Genomic DNA, 18,920 nt, shown 5'->3' with positions numbered 1-18,920 from the left:
TTTTCTCCTACCCTGATCCCAATTATTTAACATTATTCCTAACGGACTATCGTCAGGTACCCCGGGGTATTTTTCATTGTCTACGCTCAAGCCTACCTTTCCCTTATTCGCCTTGGATCCCTTATTTCCCATTGCCGAGGACTTTGTAAAATCGGAGATTCCTGTATTATCCCGTGATAATCTATCACTATTTAGCCAATTCCCCGGACCTTCAGTCCCGTGATCGCCCAGGTCCCTTTGCAGGCACCCCCGGTCTTTGGATTCCTGTGTCCTACGTCTCTGTGAAACAGATCACAGGCACCCCGTAGGTCCACGTTCCTCCGCAAACACGGTCTCTGCAAAATCCCGCACAGACGAGCCCCGGTCTCTAGATTCCTGAGTCCCACTTCTCTGCAGAAAAATCTACAGGCACTCCGCAGGTCCCCCGTCCCTCCAGCTGCCTTTCAGCCAGCCCTTGCCCACCAGGCTCCTGTAGTCTCCCACATCCCCTGCCTTTTCTCCCTACTTCAAGGCGTGCTGGCCAGCCACATTTTCTTTGTTGCTCTTTCTCTTTATCCCCTTTGGCTTTTTTTTCTCTTTTCTCTTTGCTCTTCCTCCTCCGTGCGTGCTTCCCTCCCTCCGTCCCTCCAGCTGCCTTTCAGCCAGCCCTTGCCCACCAGGCTCCTGTACTCTCCCACATCCCCACACAGGCCAACTGCAAGCCCTCCCCCTGCTTCATAGGGCCGCAGCCTGCATTCTCTCATCCTTCCACACTCCTCCACCCCTCCATTTCGGAATGCCAGGCACTGACCAGTGGGGTACCGCAGGGATCAGTACTGGGACCGCAGCTTTTTACAATCTATCTTCAGGATATACAAGATGGTATTAGCAATAACATTCGCAAATTTCATCAGCTGGGTGGCAGGGTGAAATGTGATGAGGATGTTAGGAGATTACAGGGTGACCTGGACAAGTTAGGTGAGTGCTCAGATGCATGGCAGATGCACTTTCATGTGGATAAATGGATTCTTATCCACTTTGGTGGCAAGAACAGGAAGGCAGATTACCACCTAAGTGGAATCAATTTAGGTAAAGGGGCAGTACAGAGAGATCTGGGGGTTCTTGTACACCACTCAATGAAGGTAAGCATGCAGGTACAGCAGGTAGTGAAGAAGGCTAATAGCATGCTGGCCTTCATAACAAGAGGGATTGAGTATAGAAGCAAAGAGGTTCTTCTGCAGCTGTACAGGGCCCTGGTGAGACCACACCTGGAGTACTGTGTGCAGTTCTGGTCTCCAAATTTGAGGAGAGACATTCTGGCTATTGAGGGAATGCAGCGTAGGTTCACGAGGTCAATTCCTGGAATGGCGGGATTACCTTACACTGAAAGACTGGAGCGACTGGGCTTGTGTACCCTTGAGTTTAGAAGACTGAGAGGGGATCTGGTTGAGACATATAAGATGATCAAAGGATTGGACACTCTGGCGGCAGGCAACTTGTTTCCGCTGATGGGTGAGTGCCGAAACAGAGGACACAGCTTAAAAATACGGGGTAGACCATTTAGGACAGAGATGAGGAGAAACTTCTTCACCCAGAGAGTGGTGGCTGTGTGGAATGCTCTGCCCCAGAGGGCAGAGGAGGCCCAGTCTCTGGATTCATTTAAGAAAGAGTTGGATAGAGCTCTCAAGGATAGTGGAATCAAGGGTTATGGAGATAAGGCAGGAACAGGATACTGATTAAGGATGATCAGCCATGATCATATTGAATGGTGGTGCAGGCTGGAAGGGCAGAATGGCCAACTCCTGCACCTATTGTCTATTGTCCGCCTTTCCTGACTGCCACCCGCAGACAGCGTGCAGCCCCAATCCCTTTCTTTCCGCCTTTCTTGCTGATTTTGGCAGCGCTCCGCTCTCCTCCCCTCCGTGTCTCGTGCCTGCAGGAGACTGATGCCAGTCACAGCAGCAGCAAAAATAACCTGCCGCTCCATTGCCTGGCACAAGACAAGTGCAGAGGGGTGACTTGAGCAGCCACTGCTGGCGGAAAAAGCCTACTGCACCTGGTATTCCCAGGCAGTCTCCCATCCAAGTACGAACCAGGTCTGAGTCTGCTTAGCGTCCGAAATCAGGCGTTTTCAGACTAGTATGGGCGTAGGCGCTGGCCCCTGCCTTTTCTCCCGACTTCAAGGCGTGCTGGCCAGCCACATTTTCTTTGTTGCTCTTTCTCTTTATCCCCTTTGGCTTTTTTTTCTCTTTTCTCTTTGCTCTTCCTCCTCCGTGCGTGCTTCCCTCCCTCCGTCCCTCCAACTGCCTTTCAGCCAGCCCTTGCCCACCAGGCTCCTGTAGTCTCCCACATCCCCACACAGGCCAACTGCAAGCCCTCCCCCTGCTTCATAGGGCCGCAGCCTGCATTCTCTCATCCTTCCACACTCCTCCACCCCTCCATTTCGGAATGCCAGGCACTGACCAGTGGGGTACCGCACGGATCAGTACTGGGACCGCAGCTTTTTACAATCTATCTTCAGGATATACAAGATGGTATTAGCAATAACATTCGCAAATTTCATCAGCTGGGTGGCAGGGTGAAATGTGATGAGGATCTTAGGAGATTACAGGGTGACCTGGACAAGTTAGGTGAGTGCTCAGATGCATGGCAGATGCACTTTCACGTGGATAAATGGATCCTTATCCACTTTGGTGGCAAGAACAGGAAGGCAGATTACCACCTAAGTGGAATCAATTTAGGTAAAGGGGCAGTACAGAGAGATCTGGGGGTTCTTGTACACCACTCAATGAAGGTAAGCATGCAGGTACAGCAGGTAGTGAAGAAGGCTAATAGCATGCTGGCCTTCATAACAAGAGGGATTGAGTATAGAAGCAAAGAGGTTCTTCTGCAGCTGTACAGGGCCCTGGTGAGACCACACCTGGAGTACTGTGTGCAGTTCTGGTCTCCAAATTTGAGGAGAGACATTCTGGCTATTGAGGGAATGCAGCGTAGGTTCACGAGGTCAATTCCTGGAATGGCGGGATTACCTTACACTGAAAGACTGGAGCGACTGGGCTTGTGTACCCTTGAGTTTAGAAGACTGAGAGGGGATCTGGTTGAGACATATAAGATGATCAAAGGATTGGACACTCTGGCGGCAGGCAACATGTTTCCGCTGATGGGTGAGTGCCGAAACAGAGGACACAGCTTAAAAATACGGGGTAGACCATTTAGGACAGAGATGAGGAGAAACTTCTTCACCCAGAGAGAGGTGGCTGTGTGGAATGCTCTGCCCCAGAGGGCAGTGGAGGCCCAGTCTCTGGATTCATTTAAGAAAGAGTTGGATAGAGCTCTCAAGGATAGTGGAATCAAGGGTTATGGAGATAAGGCAGGAACAGGATACTGATTAAGGATGATCAGCTGTTTTAAAAAATTCTCAAGGTCAAGGACCAGGCTCGCAGGAAAGTAGTCTGACACAGAACAAACAGCCAAGAGGCGAGTCTGCTAGAATATAAGTGTTTTATTCCCCGCAGCGTCGCCACAACCAGGTCTCGTACTTACAACGGGTCTGGTTTATACTCACTCTACGTGTTACCGGAACTGGGAGCCGTCAGTTCTCGTAGAGCGGTTGCCAACAACCCACGCTCGGCGGTTAAACGCAACCCCGGAGCAGACTCTACCGAACTGGAGACTTTTCCAGCTGATATACTCTTTTCGAGATCTAAACATTCATGTGAACAGCAGAGCAAGGCTGAAAAACACATTCCATTCTGGTCACATGCAGATAAGAAGATTCACACGGGAAGGTGTGTAATAAGATTCACACGGGACTAAGCGACACCTTCCATTTTCGGTTAGATTCACACATGTATTGGGACACAATTTTAACCCTTTCACCACATTCCACTGCTTGGCCCAATACATGTGTTACATTATGATTCACACATGTATTGGGACATAATTTTACACCACATTCCACTGCTTGGCCCAATACATGTGTTACATTATGCCCATATGTATTCTTTCTAACAAGCGCCTACGTACACGCCAAATATTCAAGCAAGTCAGGACATTACAGCATGTTAAAATCACCAGGACCGCTACCAGGATCGCCAAGGGTGGGAACAGGAATGTCCCCGCAGTGGAAGACATACCACTCAATATGTCCCACCAATGATGAGCTGACTCCACGTCCACTACACGGGCAGCATGTACTACCTCCTGTCCATGTATAAAGGTAGACACCGTAACCTTGGTGACATTGGTCTGATGCTTTCGTAATATCTGCTTAAGCTCCTCGGATCGGTCCAATGCTCGCTTAAACCGATCCAGGGAAATGTTCCAAGGATTCATCAGCACTTTCCACTGCACCTTGGTAACGTGGCGAGCACTGCTATAAGTGGTCAACAGATAGGTCTGATTCTGCCAGTGCCACTGATAGACATTTGAGAGGCATCCCGAGAACGGTGCTGAGGGAAGCATAGGATGTGGATTATTGGTAGCCACACAGAGCGTGTGTGGCCCAATCTGCCACATCATGTCCCTTGGAGTTTCAACAGTCCATTCGCACAGGGCCGTTCCCTTAGTCAAGCAAGGGTCCCGATACCTGTCCATCAGTAGGCAAGTTTTCCCCTGATCAGTCTGTTCACAAGCGGACAGATCATAGGTAATATTGGTATCTGGGCTAAACCACTGCCCCTTTGTTTTCAGAAAATAATATCCAGAAGATGTAATCACTGGTAATACATAATATCGACAGACCGTAACAGTGTGGGTTACATTCATGGTAACAAAGTATCCGTTACACATAGTTGCGTTACACCATGTTCGTTCTGGATGGGTTATCATCCACAATTTCTCAGATACATTCCATAGTCCCCTCCACGCTTGTACATTGGGGGATGTTACCACACGCAAAAAGCGTTCTTTCTGTATTTGAGCATGCAACATTTGAATATGACAGGCAGTCCAATTTAACTGAGCCGTAATGTTCTCAAACAGTTCCTGAGTGGCACCCCAGACATCCAGTTCCCATTGCAGAGATCGTATCATTATTTCAGCTGTCTCTCCTTGAGTCATCATTACGGATGGCATCCACCTTCCAATAGTATGTAGTCCTTGTGAGGTGGCCTGTCCCGTGTTAGATAATTTAGTACGGGTTACCTCAGAGTCAATGGCATTCGAGATACCCATAACAGTTCGTGCGCCTCCCAGCAGGGTGTCGTACCACGCTCGTCGCCGCCTCTTGGTATGACACTCGGGTATGAGGGGCAACTGTACCCGCCAATGAACATCAGTGTGCAGTACCGCCCGGGCCATCTGTTGACAAGTTGACATAATAGGGGCCAACTGTGTTCGATGCGACCGCACGCCCCCCGTGGCACCCCTCTTCGGTGCTGGCCCGCCCCGCGTGGGGTTTAATAACGCCTCAGACGGGGCGTTCGTCGAGGGCAGTACCATTATTAACCACATGAATCGATGACGATTCCGAATATCGGTGGCATTGCGCAGCCACAGATCTTCCCCCCGAGCTGTGACGCTCCAATGAGTCCCCGTTGTCCCGCATGTCTGGGTGCGTCGGTCCCACAAACACGTCTTGACTTGGGCATTCACCACCAGGGTGCAATTAGGCGGTATGAACGATATGTCATATTTTCCCCCATCCCGGCGCATGTAGCGCTGTGCACACGTGTACAATTGACAGTCGCTGGTGAGAGTCAGAACAACGCACTGCTGACCGGGTTCACATGTAAAATTGTCCTGCGTCCGTCGCTGGCTACTGGCCTCCCACCGCACCTCATGGCGGGCGACCGGTACCAGCGTCCAGGCCGTGATACCGATGCCCTGGAGTGGCCATCCGATCGCGAACATCGCCAATAGGAGTCGCAATCCCCATGACCACCCCATGTTCAAGGCGGAGGGCCAGCCTGCGGGTGCATAGCAATTACAACATTATTTAGGGCTCACGTAAGTAGCACTGGTTCGCCGGGACGTTTGCCCAGGTCAGCTCCCCGGGGTACATGATGGTGACCAGACTGTCCTTCCCCTGTGCTATGATTTCGGCCGGCCTGGGGGGGCCGGTCGTCTGGCGCACCCATACCTTGGCCCCCTTAGTGTCAGTAGACCCAAATCCCCCCGTCCCACGCTCAGTAACCGTAACGGGAGCTCCCGTCTCTTCCACCGTTGTAAGGTTACATGGCTTAATGACCAATTGCGCTATTCTGTCCCCCTTCTGTATCACGTAAGGTTCAGCAGTGATGTTGACCAGGACCACCCCCAACTCCCCTTGGTAGTCCGCGTCAATTACGCCTGCCATCACATCAATCCCCTTTAGTGACAGTCCCGACCGCGGGAGGATATGCCCATCGGTTCCAGGGGGACAAATCAATCCTAATCCGGTCTTAATCACCGTAGGTTTCTGTTGGATCAAAGTCTGGGCAGTTAGTGCTCGTAGGTCCAGTCCAGCCGAAGCCGGCGTGGCCCTTACGGGAATATCAGCTTCCTCAGCGAATTTCCACATTTTAATAGGCTGAGTCTTTGGGGTATCACATACTCGTATCATCCTATTCAAGGGTGTTACCCCATTTCCTAATGGGCGGTTATTAATTTGTTTCACCACCCGAATTAGTTGCTTCTTCCAACCTGTTAAGTCATTGCAACCTCCTGCTTTTCGTAGTGAGGACTTCAGAAGCCCATTCATTCGTTCTATAAGTCCCGCAGCTTGTGGGTGATAGGGTACATGATAAACCCATTCCACGTGGTTATCGTGACACCACTGCTTTACCACCCTTCCTGTGAAATGGGAGCCATTGTCACTCTGGACCTGTATGGGCAATCCATAAAATTGTTCAATCAAATCTAAACATCGCAAGGTAGCCTGTTGATTGTTGTGACGACAGGGATGGGCTACCAAAACCCCAGACATAGTGTCCACAGCTGTACATATGTGGTTACATCCTTGTGAGGAGGGTAAGGGACCCACAAAGTCCATTTGCCAGCTCTGTCCCGGACCATCCCCCCGATGGATATGTCCCATCATGTGTTGGGGCACTCCCTGCCGCTGATGTTGACACTGCTCACACTGGTTTACTGCAGTCTTAACATCATCTACCATAAGATCTATTCCTCGGTCTCGAGCCCATTGCAAGGTTCCTTGCACTCCCCAGTGCCCAGCCTTAAGGTGTGCCCATCTAGCTAGGTCCACTGAGGTGCCCCTTTGCACAATCATGGTTCGGACGATACCATCCACATATCGGTTATGTAGAGCTTCCACATCATTTCGAGATGTATGGGCATCTACGTGGGTGATGTATATGACCAGGTATTGAGCTTTCTCCCATATATCTTCCCATAACTGTTTACCCCACACTTCCCTATTCTGGATCATCCACTGATTGGCCTGCCAAGTTGGCATCCATTGTGTCATGCCGTTAACCACTGACCACGAGTCAGAGAACAAACAAACTCCCATGACCCCTGCTTGCATGACTACCATATGCACTGCTTTTAATTCTGCCCACTGACTACTTTTTCCCTCCCCTAATTCTTCTAGGGTAGTGCCTTGTTTTGGGTTAAAGGCGGCAGCTTTCCATCTACGCTGTCCCGCTTTCCATTGGGCTGACCCATCTACGAACCAAGCCGTGGCTTGTTCATCCGGGGTCAGTTCATCATACCGTTTTCCCATCTTAACGGGTGATTCCTTGCATTCAATCACCTCAAACCGTTTTTCCCCTTCCTCAGGGGCCTCCGCCACTTGCTCATGTAGGACTGACACTCCTTTCTGTCCAGTCCGCACTCTCTCTGACACATACCATTTCCATTTAATGATGCTGCTCTCTTGGGCAGTTCCTATTCGGTGGGTAGTGGGGTCACTAAGTACCCACGGAAGAATAGGGATAGCTGTTCTCATGATCACTTCATGTCCAATGGTCAGGGCTTCGGTTTCCACCAAGCCCCAGTAGCATGCTAATAACTGTTTCTCAAAGGGGGTATACCGTTCCCCTGCCGGGGGTAATTTTCGGGACCAAAATCCCAATGGCTTACGGGTTCTTCCCTGTTTTTGCCATAAGCTCCAATTGGCATAATCCCCCTGTGCTGAGACTTGCAGTTCTACAGGTCCTGACTGTATCTTTCCCAAGGATACAGCTTGCTGTATCGCTTGCTTGGCCATTTCAAATGCAGTTTGATGGACCTCCGTCCATTCGAACGCTGCCTTTTTCCTCGTAACTCGATACAAAGGTTTTAAAATTTGTCCTAAATGGGGAATATGCTGTCTCCAGAATCCGAATAACCCAATAAATTGCTGCACGTCCTTCTGGGTGTGAGGGACGGCAAAGACCTGAATCTTATTTTTAGCTTTCGCAGTGATTTCCCTTTCCCCCTTGTTCCACACGATTCCTAAGAATTTTACCGTTTGTGAGGGACCCTGGATTTTGGCTGGGTTGATCTCCCACCCATATCCTCGCATATGTTGAACCAGTTGGTCCAGCAATTCCTGAACCTGCTTCTGACTTGTCCCCTGTATCATCATATCGTCAATATAGTGCGAGATCATCACTTTGTCAGGCACTTTAAAGGCAGCCAAGTGTTCTGCAACTATCCGGTGGCAGATAGTAGGGCTATGCAGATATCCTTGGGGCAGTCGTGTGAACGTGAATTGTCTACCCTCCCAAGTGAATGCGAACTGTTCCTGCCTATCTTCGGGAATAGGAATTGTGAAGAAGGCATTAGCCAAATCAATTACTCCGTACCACACCCCTGGATGATGTTGGATTCGTCCTATAATAGTGACGGCATCCGGGACCGCTGCCGTCAAGGCCGGAGTGTGACGGTTTAGTTGCCGATAATCTACCGTCATCCGCCATGACCCATCGGCTTTATGTACGGGCCATAAGGGGTTATTCCACGCCGTGGTGCATGTCCTAAGCACTCCCGCTTCCAAATAATCCTTAATTGTGGCGGATATTTCTTTACGTCCGCCGGGAATCCTATACTGTCTAAGACTTATTACGCGATCGGCGATCGGGATGGGGAAGGGGTCCATTTTAACCTTTCCCACTAACACCGTCCTACAGCGCAAAGCCATTTTCGTGATTCCAAATTCAAACTTCCCTTGTTGGAGGTGAAGTGTTAAACCGGCCAGAATGTCCATTCCCAGGATCCATTCTCTAACTGGTGTAATGATAATTGAATAAGTTTTAATGGGCATTGTACCTATCTTTAGGGGCAATTGTACTGTTTTTCCTTCAATCAGATTACCTCCCAGCCCAACCAGCGTGACTGGGGTTCCTTTAAACTTATGGGGCGTCCCATAGATTAAGGTGGCCTCCGCCCCTGTGTCCACTAGAGCCATAACGGTTTGAACGGATTTGCGCCAATAGATAGTCAATGATACATGAGGTCGAATGTCGTCTGCTGACCATTGGCTCGTTCGTGGGCAAACCCTTGGGGCTTGGCCCGATTCCTATTGTTCCTCCCATTCATCTTCCCCAGACAGCACTGGGTAAAGACGTTTGCCTCGCCCTTCTTTGTTCTTGCCTTTCTTACTAGGTTTCCGGCCACGCCTATCCACTTTATAACACTCTCGGAGGGGAGGCCGTACCTCCTCCTCCTCCTCGTCCTCCGAGGATTCCCACCGCTGGGAAGTGGAAGTTCTACCCCTTCGAGGCTCATTAACAACCGGACCCCGTGTCTGACATTTTTGTGTTAGTAATTCCACTAGGTCTTCCATAGTGGGTCGGGACTCCGTCTCTACCCGGGACACCTTCAGTCCCTTTCGTCTGCATAAGTCTTTTAATTCCGGTGTAGGTAGGCCATCAATCTCCGATGCTGGGACCTGCGCCCGTATCAAAGCTTGCCACAAAGCACGCCGTGAGGGGCCTTGGTTACTTCCTTGATTAGGGTTTACTTTTCCCCCTGCCCGAGCCTCAGGGCGACGCCCCTCCGTGCCCCCCTGAGAAGCACGGGTTGTGGGTCCCCAATCCCCCAAACCACCCATCTCCCTCATCATACTACGGGCATCTCCTAGGGTTTCTCCCCGTCCACTCAACATTATGGTTAATAACAGTGGTTTATAATGGGGGGGGGCAGTCTTCACTAGGTGGTCTCTAGTCTGTCTACTAACATTTGTGTTATCTACCTCGTCCAGCACTCCCAGCAACAGGGCATCCCGCACACACAAACGGGTTAGCCTCTGAACCCCTTCCTTAATTGTTGTCCAAGTTCCTTCCAAGGGGGGCCAATCGGACGGGAAGGGATACTGTTCGGCCACTGCCCTGGCATACATCCCAAATAAGGTCCCCATACTGCGATCTATTACCATATCCTTGGCTTGTCTGCGGTACCCCAGGTCTATGGCAGCATCCTTTGCTAATCCACCAAACTTGGGAGCATCCTGATAGTCTACCTGCACTTGTTGCCCCCCTTCCTCGAGGAGCCGAATTAGCCATAGCTCTAACGGCTCCCCAGGATTACGTCGGGTTTTCTGGGTGATAAACAGCACCTCATCGGTAGTGAAATCTTCCGTTAATTCAGAGAATTCTGCAGGAGGCTGAGCCCGCGGTAATTCATGCATAATTGCCTCCCCTTGTTCATTCCGTATAGGGTTTCCTTCCTCATCTAACATTACCTCCCGTTGCACTGGGAGACGTCTCTGAACCTGCTTTCTCCTAACCACTGGTTTAGCTTGGAGTACGGGTGGGTCCTCTTCGTACTGATCATCTGAATCTCCCCAAATGTTCCCATCCCAATGATCGATATCCCACCGATCCCCGTTATTTAACTGGGCTACAAACGCCCGTACTTGTACTGGGTCCGGGGTTCGAGGGACCTTCCTTTTCTCTTTCCGTTTCTTAGCAGACAGATACATAATAGTTCGTCCTGCTAGTTCAGTTAATGCTGTCAATTCAGCTTTTAACTTCATAATTTCCTGCCTCAACATAGAGGCATCTCCCAAACTGAGTCCCTGCTCATGTTTCAGGAGGGCTAATTCTGCTTCAGCTTTTTGGCGCTTGTCTGACTGTTGTCTACAAGCCGCCGCACAGGCCCACATCCTCCGCTGTACCCCAGGCAAGGGGTTCTTCGGCAGGACTGGGATCCTCTCAAGGGTGGACAGCAGCGACCCTGGGGTTCCTACGCCCTCGGCCTCCCAGTTCTCCGGTCGCCCCCCACCATTTCTCAAACAAACTGCCACGCCATGCCACGGTCCATGCCATCCCGGGACGGTCGGGACCTCCACAGTTTGTTCCTCTGGTTTCTTAGCCTTTTTCCAAAACATTGTTCTGTATCAAAATCTTTCCTCAATTGCGATTGATCCTGCCGACTACGCCAAAATGTTTTAAAAAAAATTCTCAAGGTCAAGGACCAGGCTCGCAGGAAAGTAGTCTGACACAGAACAAACAGCCAAGAGGCGAGTCTGCTAGAATATAAGTGTTTTATTCCCCGCAGCGTCGCCACAACCAGGTCTCGTACTTACAACGGGTCTGGTTTATACTCACTCTACGTGTTACCGGAACTGGGAGCCGTCAGTTCTCGTAGAGCGGTTGCCAACAACCCACGCTCGGCGGTTAAACGCAACCCCGGAGCAGACTCTACCGAACTGGAGACTTTTCCAGCTGATATACTCTTTTCGAGATCTAAACATTCATGTGAACAGCAGAGCAAGGCTGAAAAACACATTCCATTCTGGTCACATGCAGATAAGAAGATTCACACGGGAAGGTGTGTAATAAGATTCACACGGGACTAAGCGACACCTTCCATTTTCGGTTAGATTCACACATGTATTGGGACACAATTTTAACCCTTTCACCACAGCATGCAGGTACAGCAGGTAGTGAAGAAGGCTAATAGCATGCTGGCCTTCATAACAAGAGGGATTGAGTAGAGAAGCAAAGAGGTCCTTCTGCAGCTGTACAGGGCCCTGGTGAGACCACACCTGGAGTACTGTGTGCAGTTCTGGTCTCCAAATTTGAGGAGAGACATTCTGGCTATTGAGGGAATGCAGCGTAGGTACACGAGGTCAATTCCTGGAATGGCGGGATTACCTTACACTGAAAGACTGGAGCGACTGGGCTTGTGTACCCTTGAGTTTAGAAGACTGAGAGGGGATCTGGTTGAGACATATAAGATGATCAAAGGATTGGACACTCTGGCGGCAGGCAACATGTTTCCGCTGCGGGGTGAGTGCCGAAACAGAGGACACAGCTTAAAAATACGGGGTAGACCATTTAGGACAGAGATGAGGAGAAACTTCTTCACCCAGAGAGTGGTGGCTGTGTGGAATGCTCTGCCCCAGAGGGCAGTGGAGGCCCAGTCTCTGGATTCATTTAAGAAAGAGTTGGATAGAGCTCTCAAGGATAGTGGAATCAAGGGTTATGGAGATAAGGCAGGAACAGGATACTGATTAAGGATGATCAGCCATGATCATATTGAATGGTGGTGCAGGCTGGAAGGGCAGAATGGCCAACTCCTGCACCTATTGTCTATTGTCCGCCTTTCCTGACTGCCACCCGCAGACAGCGTGCAGCCCCAATCCCTTTCTTTCCGCCTTTCTTGCTGATTTTGGCAGCGCTCCGCTCTCCTCCCCTCCGTGTCTCGTGCCTGCAGGAGACTGATGCCAGGCACAGCAGCAGCAGCAAAAATAACCTGCCGCTCTATTGCCTGGCACAAGACAAGTGCAGAGGGGTGACTTGAGCAGCCACTGCTGGCGGAAAAAGCCTACTGCACCTGGTATTCCCAGGCGGTCTCCCATCCAAGTACTAACTAGGCCTGAGTCTGCTTAGCTTCCGAGATCAGGCGTTTTCAGACTAGTATGGCCGTAGGCGCTGACCCCTGCCTTTTCTCCCTACTTCAAGGCGTGCTGGCCAGCCACATTTTCTTTGTTGCTCTTTCTCTTTATCCCCTTTGGCTTTTTTTTCTCTTTTCTCTTTGCTCTTCCTCCTCCGTGCGTGCTTCCCTCCCTCCGTCCCTCCAGCTGCCTTTCAGCCAGCCCTTGCCCACCAGGCTCCTGTAGTCTCCCACATCCCCACACAGGCCAACTGCAAGCCCTCCCCCTGCTTCATAGGGCCGCAGCCTGCATTCTCTCATCCTTCCACACTCCTCCACCCCTCCATTTCGGAATGCCAGGCACTGACCAGTGGGGTACCGCACGGATCAGTACTGGGACCGCAGCTTTTTACAATCTATCTTCAGGATATACAAGATGGTATTAGCAATAACATTCGCAAATTTCATCAGCTGGGTGGCAGGGTGAAATGTGATGAGGATGTTAGGAGATTACAGGGTGACCTGGACAAGTTAGGTGAGTGCTCAGATGCATGGCAGATGCACTTTCACGTGGATAAATGGATCCTTATCCACTTTGGTGGCAAGAACAGGAAGGCAGATTACCACCTAAGTGGAATCAATTTAGGTAAAGGGGCAGTACAGAGAGATCTGGGGGTTCTTGTACACCACTCAATGAAGGTAAGCATGCAGGTACAGCAGGTAGTGAAGAAGGCTAATAGCATGCTGGCCTTCATAACAAAAGGGATTGAGTATAGAAGCAAAGAGGTCCTTCTGCAGCTGTACAGGGCCCTGGTGAGACCACACCTGGAGTACTGTGTGCAGTTCTTGTCTCCAAATTTGAGGAGAGACATTCTGGCTATTGAGGGAATGCAGCGTAGGTTCACGAGGTCAATTCCTGGAATGGCGGGATTACCTTACACTGAAAGACTGGAGCGACTGGGCTTGTGTACCCTTGAGTTTAGAAGACTGAGAGGGGATCTGGTTGAGACATATAAGATGATCAAAGGATTGGACACTCTGGCGGCAGGCAACATGTTTCCGCTGCGGGGTGAGTGCCGAAACAGAGGACACAGCTTAAAAATACGGGGTAGACCATTTAGGACAGAGATGAGGAGAAACTTCTTCACCCAGAGAGTGGTGGCTGTGTGGAATGCTCTGCCCCAGAGGGCAGTGGAGGCCCAGTCTCTGGATTCATTTAAGAAAGAGTTGGATAGAGCTCTCAAGGATAGTGGAATCAAGGGTTATGGAGATAAGGCAGGAACAGGATACTGATTAAGGATGATCAGCCATGATCATATTGAATGGTGGTGCAGGCTGGAAGGGCAGAATGGCCAACTCCTGCACCTATTGTCTATTGTCCGCCTTTCCTGACTGCCACCCGCAGACAGCGTGCAGCCCCAATCCCTTTCTTTCCGCCTTTCTTGCTGATTTTGGCAGCGCTCCGCTCTCCTCCCCTCCGTGTCTCGTGCCTGCAGGAGACTGATGCCAGGCACAGCAGCAGCAGCAAAAATAACCTGCCGCTCCATTGCCTGGCACAAGACAAGTGCAGAGGGGTGACTTGAGCAGCCACTGCTGGCGGAAAAAGCCTACTGCACCTGGTATTCCCAGGCGGTCTCCCATCCAAGTACTAACCAGGCCTGAGTCTGCGAGATCAGACGAGATCGGGCGTTTTCAGACTAGTATGGCCGTAGGCGCTGGCCCCTGCCTTTTCTCCCTACTTCAAGGCGTGCTGGCCAGCCACATTTTCTTTCTTGCTCTTTCTCTTTATCCCCTTTGGCTTTTTTTTCTCTTTTCTCTTTGCTCTTCCTCCTCCGTGCGTGCTTCCCTCCCTCCGTCCCTCCAGCTGCCTTTCAGCCAGCCCTTGCCCACCAGGCTCCTGTAGTCTCCCACAGCCCCACACAGGCCAACTGCAAGCCCTCCCCCTGCTTCATAGGGCCGCAGCCTGCATTCTCTCATCCTTCCACACTCCTCCACCCCTCCATTTCGGAATGCCGGGCACTGACCAGTGGGGTACCGCACGGATCAGTACTGGGACCGCAGCTTTTTACAATCTATCTTCAGGATATACAAGATGGTATTAGCAATAACATTCGCAAATTTCATCAGCTGGGTGGCAGGGTGAAATGTGATGAGGATGTTAGGAGATTACAGGGTGACCTGGACAAGTTAGGTGAGTGCTCAGATGCATGGCAGATGCACTTTCACGTGGATAAATGGATCCTTATCCACTTTGGTGGCAAGAACAGGAAGGCAGATTACCACCTAAGTGGAATCAATTTAGGTAAAGGGGCAGTACAGAGAGATCTGGGGGTTCTTGTACACCACTCAATGAAGGTAAGCATGCAGGTACAGCAGGTAGTGAAGAAGGCTAATAGCATGCTGGCCTTCATAACAAGAGGGATTGAGTATAGAAGCAAAGAGGTCCTTCTGCAGCTGTACAGGGCCCTGGTGAGACCACACCTGGAGTACTGTGTGCAGTTCTGGTCTCCAAATTTGAGGAGAGACATTCTGGCTATTGAGGGAATGCAGCGTAGGTTCACGAGGTCAATTCCTGGAATGGCGGGATTACCTTACACTGAAAGACTGGAGCGACTGGGCTTGTGTACCCTTGAGTTTAGAAGACTGAGAGGGGATCTGGTTGAGACATATAAGATGATCAAAGGATTGGACACTCTGGCGGCAGGCAACATGTTTCCGCTGCGGGGTGAGTGCCGAAACAGAGGACACAGCTTAAAAATACGGGGTAGACCATTTAGGACAGAGATGAGGAGAAACTTCTTCACCCAGAGAGTGGTGGCTGTGTGGAATGCTCTGCCCCAGAGGGCAGTGGAGGCCCAGTCTCTGGATTCATTTAAGAAAGAGTTGGATAGAGCTCTCAAGGATAGTGGAATCAAGGGTTATGGAGATAAGGCAGGAACAGGATACTGATTAAGGATGATCAGCCATGATCATATTGAATGGTGGTGCAGGCTGGAAGGGCAGAATGGCCAACTCCTGCACCTATTGTCTATTGTCCGCCTTTCCTGACTGCCACCCGCAGACAGCGTGCAGCCCCAATCCCTTTCTTTCCGCCTTTCTTGCTGATTTTGGCAGCGCTCCGCTCTCCTCCCCTCCGTGTCTCGTGCCTGCAGGAGACTGATGCCAGGCACAGCAGCAGCAGCAAAAATAACCTGCCGCTCCATTGCCTGGCACAAGACAAGTGCAGAGGGGTGACTTGAGCAGCCACTGCTGGCGGAAAAAGCCTACTGCACCTGGTATTCCCAGGCGGTCGCCCATCCAAGTACTAACCAGGCCTGAATCTGCTTAGCTTCCGAGATCAGACGAGATCGGGCGTTTTCAGACTAGTATGGCCGTAGGCGCTGGCCCCTGCCTTTTCTCCCTACTTCAAGGCGTGCTGGCCAGCCACATTTTCTTTCTTGCTCTTTCTCTTTATCCCCTTTGGCTTTTTTTTCTCTTTTCTCTTTGCTCTTCCTCCTCCGTGCGTGCTTCCCTCCCTCCGTCCCTCCAGCTGCCTTTCAGCCAGCCCTTGCCCACCAGGCTCCTGTAGTCTCCCACATCCCCACACAGGCCAACTGCAAGCCCTCCCCCTGCTTCATAGGGCCGCAGCCTGCATTCTCTCATCCTTCCACACTCCTCCACCCCTCCATTTCGGAATGCCAGGCACTGACCAGTGGGGTACCGCACGGATCAGTACTGGGATCGCAGCTTTTTACAATCTATCTTCAGGATATACAAGATGGTATTAGCAATAACATTCGCAAATTTCATCAGCTGGGTGGCAGGGTGAAATGTGATGAGGATCTTAGGAGATTACAGGGTGACCTGGACATGTTCGGTGAGTGCTCAGATGCATGGCAGATGCACTTTCACGTGGATAAATGGATCCTTATCCACTTTGGTGGCAAGAACAGGAAGGCAGATTACCACCTAAGTGGAATCAATTTAGGTAAAGGGGCAGTACAGAGAGATCTGGGGGTTCTTGTACACCACTCAATGAAGGTAAGCATGCAGGTACAGCAGGTAGTGAAGAAGGCTAATAGCATGCTGGCCTTCATAACAAGAGGGATTGAGTATAGAAGCAAAGAGGTCCTTCTGCAGCTGTACAGGGCCCTGGTGAGACCACACCTGGAGTACTGTGTGCAGTTCTGGTCTCCAAATTTGAGGAGAGACATTCTGGCTATTGAGGGAATGCAGCGTAGGTTCACGAGGTCAATTCCTGGAATGGCGGGATTACCTTACACTGAAAGACTGGAGCGACTGGGCTTGTGTACCCTTGAGTTTAGAAGACTGAGAGGGGATCTGGTTGAGACATATAAGATGATCAAAGGATTGGACACTCTGGCGGCAGGCAACATGTTTCCGCTGATGGGTGAGTGCCGAAACAGAGGACACAGCTTAAATATACGGGGTAGACCATTTAGGACAGAGATGAGGAGAAACTTCTTCACCCAGAGAGTGGTGGCTGTGTGGAATGCTCTGCCCCAGAGGGCAGTGGAGGCCCAGTCTCTGGATTCATTTAAGAAAGAGTTGGATAGAGCTCTCAAGGATAGTGGAATCAAGGGTTATGGAGATAAGGCAGGAACAGGATACTGATTAAGGATGATCAGCCATGATCATATTGAATGGTGGTGCAGGCTTGAAGGGCAGAATGGCCTACGCCTGCACCTATTGACTATTGACCAACACTTTTTAACTTACAAAGTGGATAACCCAACATTGTACTCCATCTGTCAGACCGTTGCCCACTCAACCAATCTAAATCTTAGCAGACCCTCAATCCTCTGCACAGTTTGCCTTTCCACTCAATTTATTGTCATCAGCAAACCTGGATACGTTACCATCTCCTCTTCCAAATTCTTTATATCTATCCTCATCACCCACCCCTGACAGCTCACCACTGATCTCCATCCTGAGTAACAACCATTTATCCTGACTCGCTGCTTTCTGTTGGTTAACCAGTCCTCTATCCATGCTAGTACATTCCACACAACTCCATGCATTCTAATGGATGAATCCAAGATGTGGCACTTTATTGAATGCCTTCTGGAAATCCAAGTATACAGCATCCACTGGTTCTCTTTAAACAGCCCCCCCCCCCCCCCCCCCCCCCGATCACTGTGCTTGTTAAATCCTCAAAACTCCAATGTGTTTGTCAAACACGACCTTCCCTTCTTGAATCCAAGCTGCATCCACCTGATAGGAACCTTTCCGTCCAGATGTTTCACTATTTCTTCTTTCTTGATAGTCTCCAGCATTTTCCCAACTGCAGATGTTAAGATAACTGGTCTATAGATACCTGCCTTATGCCAACACCCTTTTTTAAACAGCGGTGTGACATTTGCTGTCTTCAGGTCCACCAGGACCTGCCCAGAATCCAATGAATTTTGATAAATTATCACTAACACATCTTCTAAACTTCTGTCATTTCGTTCAGCATCCAGGGATGTATTCAGTCAGGACCAGGGGACTTATTTACCTTTAGACCCTCAGGTTTGCTCAACCCTACCCTTTAGTGATAACAATTGAATTGAGGTCCTCACCTCCCAATGTATCCTTAACCTCATTCCTTGGCATGATAAGACATATCTTCCACTGTGAAGACTGAGACAAATAGTTATTCAAGGCCTTGATCGTTTCAGCATTACCCAATGTTAATTTCTCTTTCGCATCCTGCAAGAGACTTTAGTCCACTTTAGCCCCACTTTTCCATTTTATATGCATGTATTTATAAAAACTTTTCCTCCCTGATTTTATATTCTGTGCTAGTTTGCTTTCATAATATATCTTTCCTTTCTTTATCCAAGGCTGGCTCTTCCTACCCTTGCTATTCTTGGTTTTCACTAGAATATATTTGCCTTGTGCTCTGGGAAAAATCTCTTTGAAAGGCTTCTACTGTTCCACCATATAACTTGTGTTCCCAGTCTAATTTAGCCAACTCCTTCCTAATCCTATTACAGTCTCCCTTGTTTAAGCATAACACCTTGGTTTTTGATTATACTTTTTCATCCTCCATTTGTATCCAAAATTCGATCATACTGTGATCACTCTGAGAGGATCCCTAACTACGTAATTGTTAATTTTACATGTCTCGTACACAGGACCAGATCTAAGATTGCATGCTCCCTTGTGGGTTCAGTGACATGCTATTCAAGAAATTTATCACAGATGATTTC

At 49.9% G+C, this 18,920-nt stretch overlaps 1 non-coding gene and 1 pseudogene across 1 annotated transcript; both read right to left on the bottom strand.

The window, feature by feature from the left end:
* Positions 1-12,675: 12,675 nt before the first annotated feature.
* On the bottom strand, positions 12,676-12,784 carry LOC148150907 (5S ribosomal RNA; annotated as a pseudogene).
* A 3,202-nt stretch (positions 12,785-15,986) lies between these two features.
* On the bottom strand, positions 15,987-16,105 carry LOC148150906 (5S ribosomal RNA). The gene has a single exon (XR_015756793.1). It is a non-coding gene; the product is annotated as a 5S ribosomal RNA (ribosomal RNA).
* Between the last annotated feature and the right edge of the window lie 2,815 nt (positions 16,106-18,920).

Source organism: Chiloscyllium plagiosum, unplaced genomic scaffold (genome assembly GCF_037043375.1).
Source record: "Chiloscyllium plagiosum isolate Xiang-an unplaced genomic scaffold, Cpla_swu_hap1 HiC_scaffold_3, whole genome shotgun sequence".
NCBI classification, from domain to species: Eukaryota; Metazoa; Chordata; class Chondrichthyes; order Orectolobiformes; family Hemiscylliidae; genus Chiloscyllium; species Chiloscyllium plagiosum.
Note: the sequence above shows the minus strand (reverse complement) of the source record. Positions and strands in the feature narration are given on the sequence as shown.